We start from the raw sequence: 7,714 nt of genomic DNA, 5'->3' as shown, positions 1-7,714 counted from the left end.
AAAACACTGTCATAATGCATAGTCTAAGAGTAGCACAGCTTGAATGGTTATGGATTACAAAAGTAATTCCCCTGGAAAGTTTTAATGTCTGTTAAATGTAAAGTTAAAATGATATAGGGAAGGCACACTTAAATGATCTCCCTGTCTTCAGGCTCCCCCTGCTTCAGTCCATCTACTAGAATTGTCTCCTTCCTAACATACAATTTTGATTTCATTAAATAAGTTTTTCTGAGTTATATCAGTTTCATTTCCATCAACATTGACAGGAGAATAAAGGCCATTTCTGTAAACTGGGTTAATAAGCCATTCATGACCTGACTCTCGCCTACATTTCTCCTTTTAAATCCTACATTGTTTCTGTTTTGAACAAATTTGATTTACTAACTGTGCATAAACCCTAGTTACATACTCTCTTCTCCTAAGTTGTCAATCATAGTCCATCCATAAAAAGTTCTTCTGTGTGCTTTTAAGCCATTCAAATTACCAACTTGCTAACATCCTATTCCAGGTTTATCTCACCAATATACTTATGTTACAAATATTTTCTAAGTACTATTTGAAGTAGTACTTTTTTAGTACACATTTTAATTGTGTATTCCTTAGATATAGAAACAATTGACTTTTCTACAATAAATATATGTGGGACTCTTTGGTTATATTTTATAGTTTGCAGATTGTATCCAATATGCTGACAACATAATCTGCAAAGAGATCAGCTTTGGTTATTTCTTAATAATCCTTAGGTGTGCCATTAGGATATACAAGCATACCTCATTAATTTTTTTTTGTTTTTAATGTTAATTTATTTTTGAGAGAGACAGAGTGTGAGCAGGGAGGAGCAGAAAGAGAGGGAGTCAGAATCTGAAGCAGGCTCCAGGCTCTGAGCTGTCAGCACAGAGCCCAGTCGGGGGACTCAAATGCACAAACCATGAGATCATGACCTGAGCTGAAGTCGGAGGCTTAACCAACTGAGCCACCCATGTGCCCCTGACATACCTCATTTTATTCTGCCTTGAGATATTATATATATATATATTTTTAGCTTGTTTGTTTATACTGAGAGAGAGAGAGAGAAAGCAGAGGAGGGGCAGACAGGGGGAGAGAGAGAATCCCAAGCAGACTCTGCACTGTCAGTGCAGAGTCCAATATGGGGCTCGAAATGGTGAACTGTGAGATCATGACCTGAGTTGAAATCAGTCAGAGGCTTAACCAACTGAGCCATCCAGGTGCCCTGAGAGAAAACATTGTTTAAACTGAAGGATTGTGGCAACTCTGTGCACGGCAAGTCCATTGGCACCATTTTTCAAAAGCTTTTGCTCACTTCATGTCTCTGAGTCCCCTTTGGTAACTTTCTCAATATTCCAAATTTGTTCATTATTATTTAATTTATCATAGTGATCTGTGATCAATGATTACAATTCCCTGGAAGCTCAGAAGATGGTTAGTATTTTTAGCAAGGAAGTATTTTTAAAGTAAGGTACGTACATTGCTTTTATAGACATAACACTATTATACACTTAGTAGACTACGGTATAGTGTAAACATAACTTTTACATTCACTGGGAAACCAAAAAAAATTCATTTGACACACTCTATTGAGGTACTCACTTTATGGCAGTGGTCGGGAAGTGAGCGGCAGTTTGAGCTAAGCCTCTACCAGTGTATGGGTGGGAGGGCTTGAAAGGAGGGGCTGGCAGAGGTGGTGGCCTGGGGTTATCTGCCTGCAAGGTCAGGGTGTTCAGCACAGTGGCAAAAGGAGTGATGGAGAGGGCACCTGAACAGTTGTGTTGATTATTCTAAAACGTGAAGAGCTTACAAATGTCCACCATTAACTGTGGCTGCTGCAAGGTTTGGTAGATTCTCCTTATTAAGGTAATTAATTTCCTTTCTGTTCCTAGCTAAGAAGATACTTTAATTTAAAACATGATTGAATGTGTTTAATGACATGTCTATGTATTTTAAAATGATCTTAAGTTATTTTTTCTAGTGGCCTGTGATGTGGTAATTTACATTACTGGCTTGTTTAGTGCTAAATTGTTCTTGCATTTCGGCAAATAAATACAATAAGATCATGTTTGCTTTTTAAACTATTGTTAATTTACTTAAACCTTTCCTATTAAGGGGCACCTGTGTGGCTCAGTTGGTTGAGCATCCAAGTCTTGATTTCGGCTCAGGTCATGATCCCAGAGTGGTGGGATCCAGCCCCACCTCAGGCTCCACACTGAATGTGGAACCTGCTTAAAATTCTCTTTTTCTCTCTCTCTCTCTCTCTCCCTCTTTCTTTCTCTCCCTGCCCTTCTCCCTGCTCGCGTGCTCTCTCTCTCTTTCTAAAAAGAAAAAAAAGACTTTTGTATCAGAATTTGTAAGTGAGATTAAATTATTTTCCTTTCTCATTCCTGTTCCAGTCTAGTTTATTGATACAATAACAACACTCTTGATGCCTAATAAGGCGTTTTAAAGTAATTCAATAGAATACCATTAGACTGAAATGGCTCTAATGTCTTGGTTGCCTACCTAAGTACCAAAACATAAGCCAGCATCAAGTCACACAAATCTGAGAAAATGAAATTTAAGGACAGCTAATCACAAACAGCCAAATCAGCAATTCCAAATAAGGCATATATATAGTACATATATAATATAATATAATATAATATAATATAATATAATATAAATATAATATAATATATTAGATATGTATATACTATGTAATATATATAATATATATTATATAATATCTATATATTTATATTACATAATATAATATATAATAATGTATGTATATATACCCCATACATATATATGCCATATATAAATACTATATATAATATATATATATATATATATTATATATATGCCTTATTTGGAAAGGCTGATTTAGAAAAGCTTTTATACACACACACACACACACACATATATATATGCCTTATATATATATATACATATATATAAGTATATAGTGTGTATATATAGTATATACATAGTATATATTGTGTATACTATATACTATATAATATAATATATTATATACTATATAATACTATATAATATATACTACATACTATATAATATATTATATATATTATATAGTATATACTATATAATATATTATATACATAGTATATATAGTATATACTATACACTATGTTACATACTATATATGCTATATACCATATACTATATGATATAATATATTATATATTATATACTATATATACTATATATATGCCTTATTTGGAAAAGCTGATTTGGCCGTTGTGATTAGCTGTCCTTAAATTTTAAATATATAAACATATATATATATATATATATATATATATATATGCCACATCTTCTCTACAAAAGCCTTCCCTTACCCTCTGTTGAGTGCTTCTCACCAATGTTTGGTCCTGCCTCATTGGAATTAATGTTTGTTCAAATAAATTATTGGAAATGTAATGTGCTTCAGTTTATCTCTTAACAGACTTTTGCTTTAAAGTCATCTTTTCTTAATGATGTTATAACAATGACAATTTTCCTTTACTTGAATATTCTTACTATAATATTTTTAAAATATGTGTACCTTTTTTGTGGCAATTTAGATCATTCTATTAATTGTAATTTTCAATATATTAAGACTAATTTTCACCGTCATAATTTGGGTGTTCCTTTATTCAATCTTATGCTTTTTTTTTTTCTGATATCCTTGGACTTTCCATGCTTCTTATTTCCTTACCTATCCACACACTGGTTTTAAAATTTGTACATTGTTATTTTTTTCCTTAAAATGATACTTTTGAAATTTTTTCATGTATCCTAGACTCTAACAAATTTAAAAAAAAATGTACATTCTTTTTTTTTTTTTAATTTTTTTTTCAACTTTTATTTATTTTGGGGACAGAGAGAGACAGAGTGAACGGGGGAGGGGCAGAGAGAGAGGGAGACACAGAATCGGAAACAGGCTCCAGGCTCTGAGCCATCAGCCCAGATCCCGACGCGGGGCTCGAACTCACGGATGGCGAGATCGTGACCTGGCTGAAGTCGGACGCTTAACCGACTGCACCACCCAGGCGCCCCAACATGTACATTCTTAAAATAATCTGCCTGGGGCAGCACAGATTTGGATATAATACAACTGGTAACCATTTTTCTTTCCTCAGCAATTCCTAAGACACTATATTAATGTTTCAATAACTTGCTCTACATATTGATATGTCAGTATCTAATTGCTTTAAAGACTTCTCATTGTATTTAGTCCTGCAGTTTTCCTAAAATATGCTGACATGCAGATTTATCCTACTTAAAACTTCCGCCCTTTGAATCTGAGAAGTCATGGGGGCGCCTGGGTGGCGCAGTCGGTTAAGCGTCCGACTTCAGCCAGGTCACCATCTCGCGGTCCGTGAGTTCAAGCCCCGCATCAGGCTCTGGGCTGATGGCTCAGAGCCTGGAGCCTGTTTCCGATTCTGTGTCTCCCTCTCTCTCTGCCCCTCCCCCGTTCATGCTCTGTCTCTCTCTGTCCCAAAAATAAATAAACGTTGAAAAAAAAATTTTTTTTGAATCTGAGAAGTCATTTATTTCATCAAATTATTCCTTTTCCTTCTCTCCATTCCTTCCATGATAATTCCTAATAGGCATGATAAACTGCCTCCTGGTTCATTATATTCCTTTTTACATGTTTCCCTTCTATCTGTCTATAATATATAACACAACTTCAGGTCCTACTTTTCCAGCCAAATTGAATCTTCTGGTTAAAATTCAATAAGCTTCTATGATTCAAACTCAGTAACACTCTTAAAGATCCCATTTAAATAATTTTAAAATAATCTTGTCTCTCTGCATTTTTATATGTTTGAACTTCCTATGTGCTAAACTAATTTCATTATTTTAAATCAATTAAGTGTTCTTACTTAAAAGTCTATTAAACATTTCTATAATCTTTAGTTCTTGGGAGTTTACTTCTCTTACTAATATATCACTCATGAGATATTTTCTTTCTTTCCTTTAGCCTAGATATTAATACCTTGTCAATATCATATACAGTACAAATCACTTCTTTGAAAAATGTTTGTAAAGCATTGTGCAAGCCCTCTGTTTAGTACTATTACTTTTAATATTGAGATTATTAACTTTGGATGCTGTTTATAAAAGTTCTTTCTTACTTACAAACACATTTTTTTCCAATGCTTTTTGAATTTTTCTATTTGTGATTAGCTCTCTAGTTTTTATTAATTTTTGTGTATGCAAAGTATAAGCCTAAATTGACTTTCTTATATCTGGAAGTCATTACCCACCATCAATTTTTGAATAGCTAATACTGACCTCACAGATTTGAAATATCAAATTTATAATATAATCAATATCCATACGTGGGGAAAAAAAAGGGATAACACAGCATGAGCTGCTGGCTTTCTACCAAAAATGGGGATGCTTCTTCAAAAGTGAGAAGAGAGAGAGAAGTATGTGGATCTGGAAAACTGTCATAAAAAGTCTGTGTGAAAATCCTTTAGAAATAGAAGACATTTAAGAAAAAATGTCATCAGGATATAGTGTGTGTCTTTGGGGTGTTATCAGAAAAGGGTAATAGTCAATGAGAAATCTTTCAATGCGCTGCAACACTTTGTTTAAATCTTACACTGTTTTATTGCCACAGTCTCATTTGTAATCTATTTTGTATTTTGCTATGTTAATGAAATACTGCAGTGATAATATCAATAGATTCAGAAAAACATTTTGATAAATTTCCCTTTTAATATGTGGTTTTTTAAAGAAAACATAATCCATATGATGGAATAAAAAGGAACATTCTAAACTTATGATGTCTATATTATGTGCAGTTAAAGCAACCATTAAAATTTGTGGAGTTACTAAAATGCACTTCTTTTAAAGTAGGAGGAAGAATTTATAAAACCATGTCTGTCATTACTGCTATTGTTCAAGCAATATTTGAGCCTTGAAAATATTTTTAAACAAGAAATAATGCTGCAAGAAAATTCTATGAGTATGTTAAGGTGAGAAAAAATTAAGTTTTTTTATTATTTGCAGATTTCATCAACCACATTAAAAAACCTACCATTCCCAAAAGTTATTTTATGGATATTGACAAACTGTTTCTAAAATTTATATGGAGAAGCAAAAGACCTAAAAGAACCAATACAATATTGAAGGAGAATAAAATAAGACAGATGCTACTTAACTTCAAAATTCACTCTAAAGCTACAGTAATCAAGAAACATTGTAGGGGTGAAAGAATAGACAAATAGATCAGTAGAATAGACTACAGAGCCCAGAAATAGACCTCTATAAATATAGTCAACTAATTTTTGATGATGTAGCTAGCAAAGGGAATACAATGGAACAAAGATAGTCTCTTAAACAAGTGGTGTTAGAATAACTGAACATTCATATGCAAAAAAAAAAAAGAATCTAAAAGAATCTAGACAGACCTTAGATGATCCACAAATTAACTCAGAATGGATCACAGACCTGTGATGCCTTTTTAGATACAATATCAAAGGCACCATCTACAAAAGAAATGATTGATAAGTTGGACTTTATTTTTTTGATAAGTTGGACTTTATTAAAATTGAAAAAGTCTGCTCTGTGAAAATAACAGTATCAACAAAATGAGCAGACAAGCCACAGACTGGGAGAAATTATTTGTAAGAGACATTTGATAAGAGAGTGTTATCCAAACTATACAAAGAACATTTAAAAATCATCAATATGAAAACAAGGTGATTAAAAAATAAGCTAAGGATTTCAACAGTCATCTCATCAAAGTAGATATACAGGTGGCAAATAAGTACGTGAAGAGATGCTCCACAGTATATCTCATCAAGAAAATGCAAATTAAAAAAATGAGAAACCACTGCGCACCTATTCGAATACAGAACACTGACAACATGAAATCTGGTGATGAGGTGAACAACAGGAACTCTCATATTTTGCTGGTAGGAATGCAAAAGAGCACAGCCACTTTGAAAAACTGGTGGTTTCTTGTAAAATGTAGCAAGCTTGTCTTGGAGTTGAGCATTCATGCTTCTCACTATGTACCCAAAGGAAGTGAAAATTTATGTCCATACAAAAACCTGCACATACATGTGTGTAACAGCTTTATTCATAATTCCCCATACTTGGAAGCAACCAATATATGCTTTAGTAGGTGAATGGATAGGTAAATTGCAGCACATCTAGACAATGGAATATTATTTAGTGCAAAAAAGGAATGAGCTATTAAGCCACAGAAAGACATGGAAGGGCTTTATGTATATCACTAAGTGAAAGAAGCCAGTCTGAAAAGCATATATATTATGTACTTCCAACTATATATGACATTCTGGAAAAGGCAAAACTAAGAAAAATAAAATAAAATAAAATAAAAAAATAAAACTGGTTACCAGTTTTAGAGGCAGGAGGAATGATTAGGCAGAACACAGAGGACACTGAGGGCAGTGAAATCAGTCTGTATGGTATTATAATAATGGGTGTATGTCCTTATACATATATCGAAGCCCGTAGAATGTACAATAGCAAAATTAAACCTAATGTTCTTTGTGTTATTATAATGTGTCAGTGGTAAAAACAATGCATGGTAAAAAATAAGAAAACATATGTCAATAAGCAATATAAAGTAGATCTGAATAAAAAATAGAGAGGTAAATCAGATAATTGTTTCTTTTTTTTTTTTGATAAATTTTTAAATATTTATTTATTTTTGAGAGAGAGAGACAGCTTG

This window comes from Herpailurus yagouaroundi, unplaced genomic scaffold (assembly GCF_014898765.1).
Source record: "Herpailurus yagouaroundi ecotype Mexico unplaced genomic scaffold, PumYag 29, whole genome shotgun sequence".
In the NCBI taxonomy this organism is placed as follows: domain Eukaryota; kingdom Metazoa; phylum Chordata; class Mammalia; order Carnivora; family Felidae; genus Herpailurus; species Herpailurus yagouaroundi.
This window is presented reverse-complemented; position numbering follows the sequence as displayed.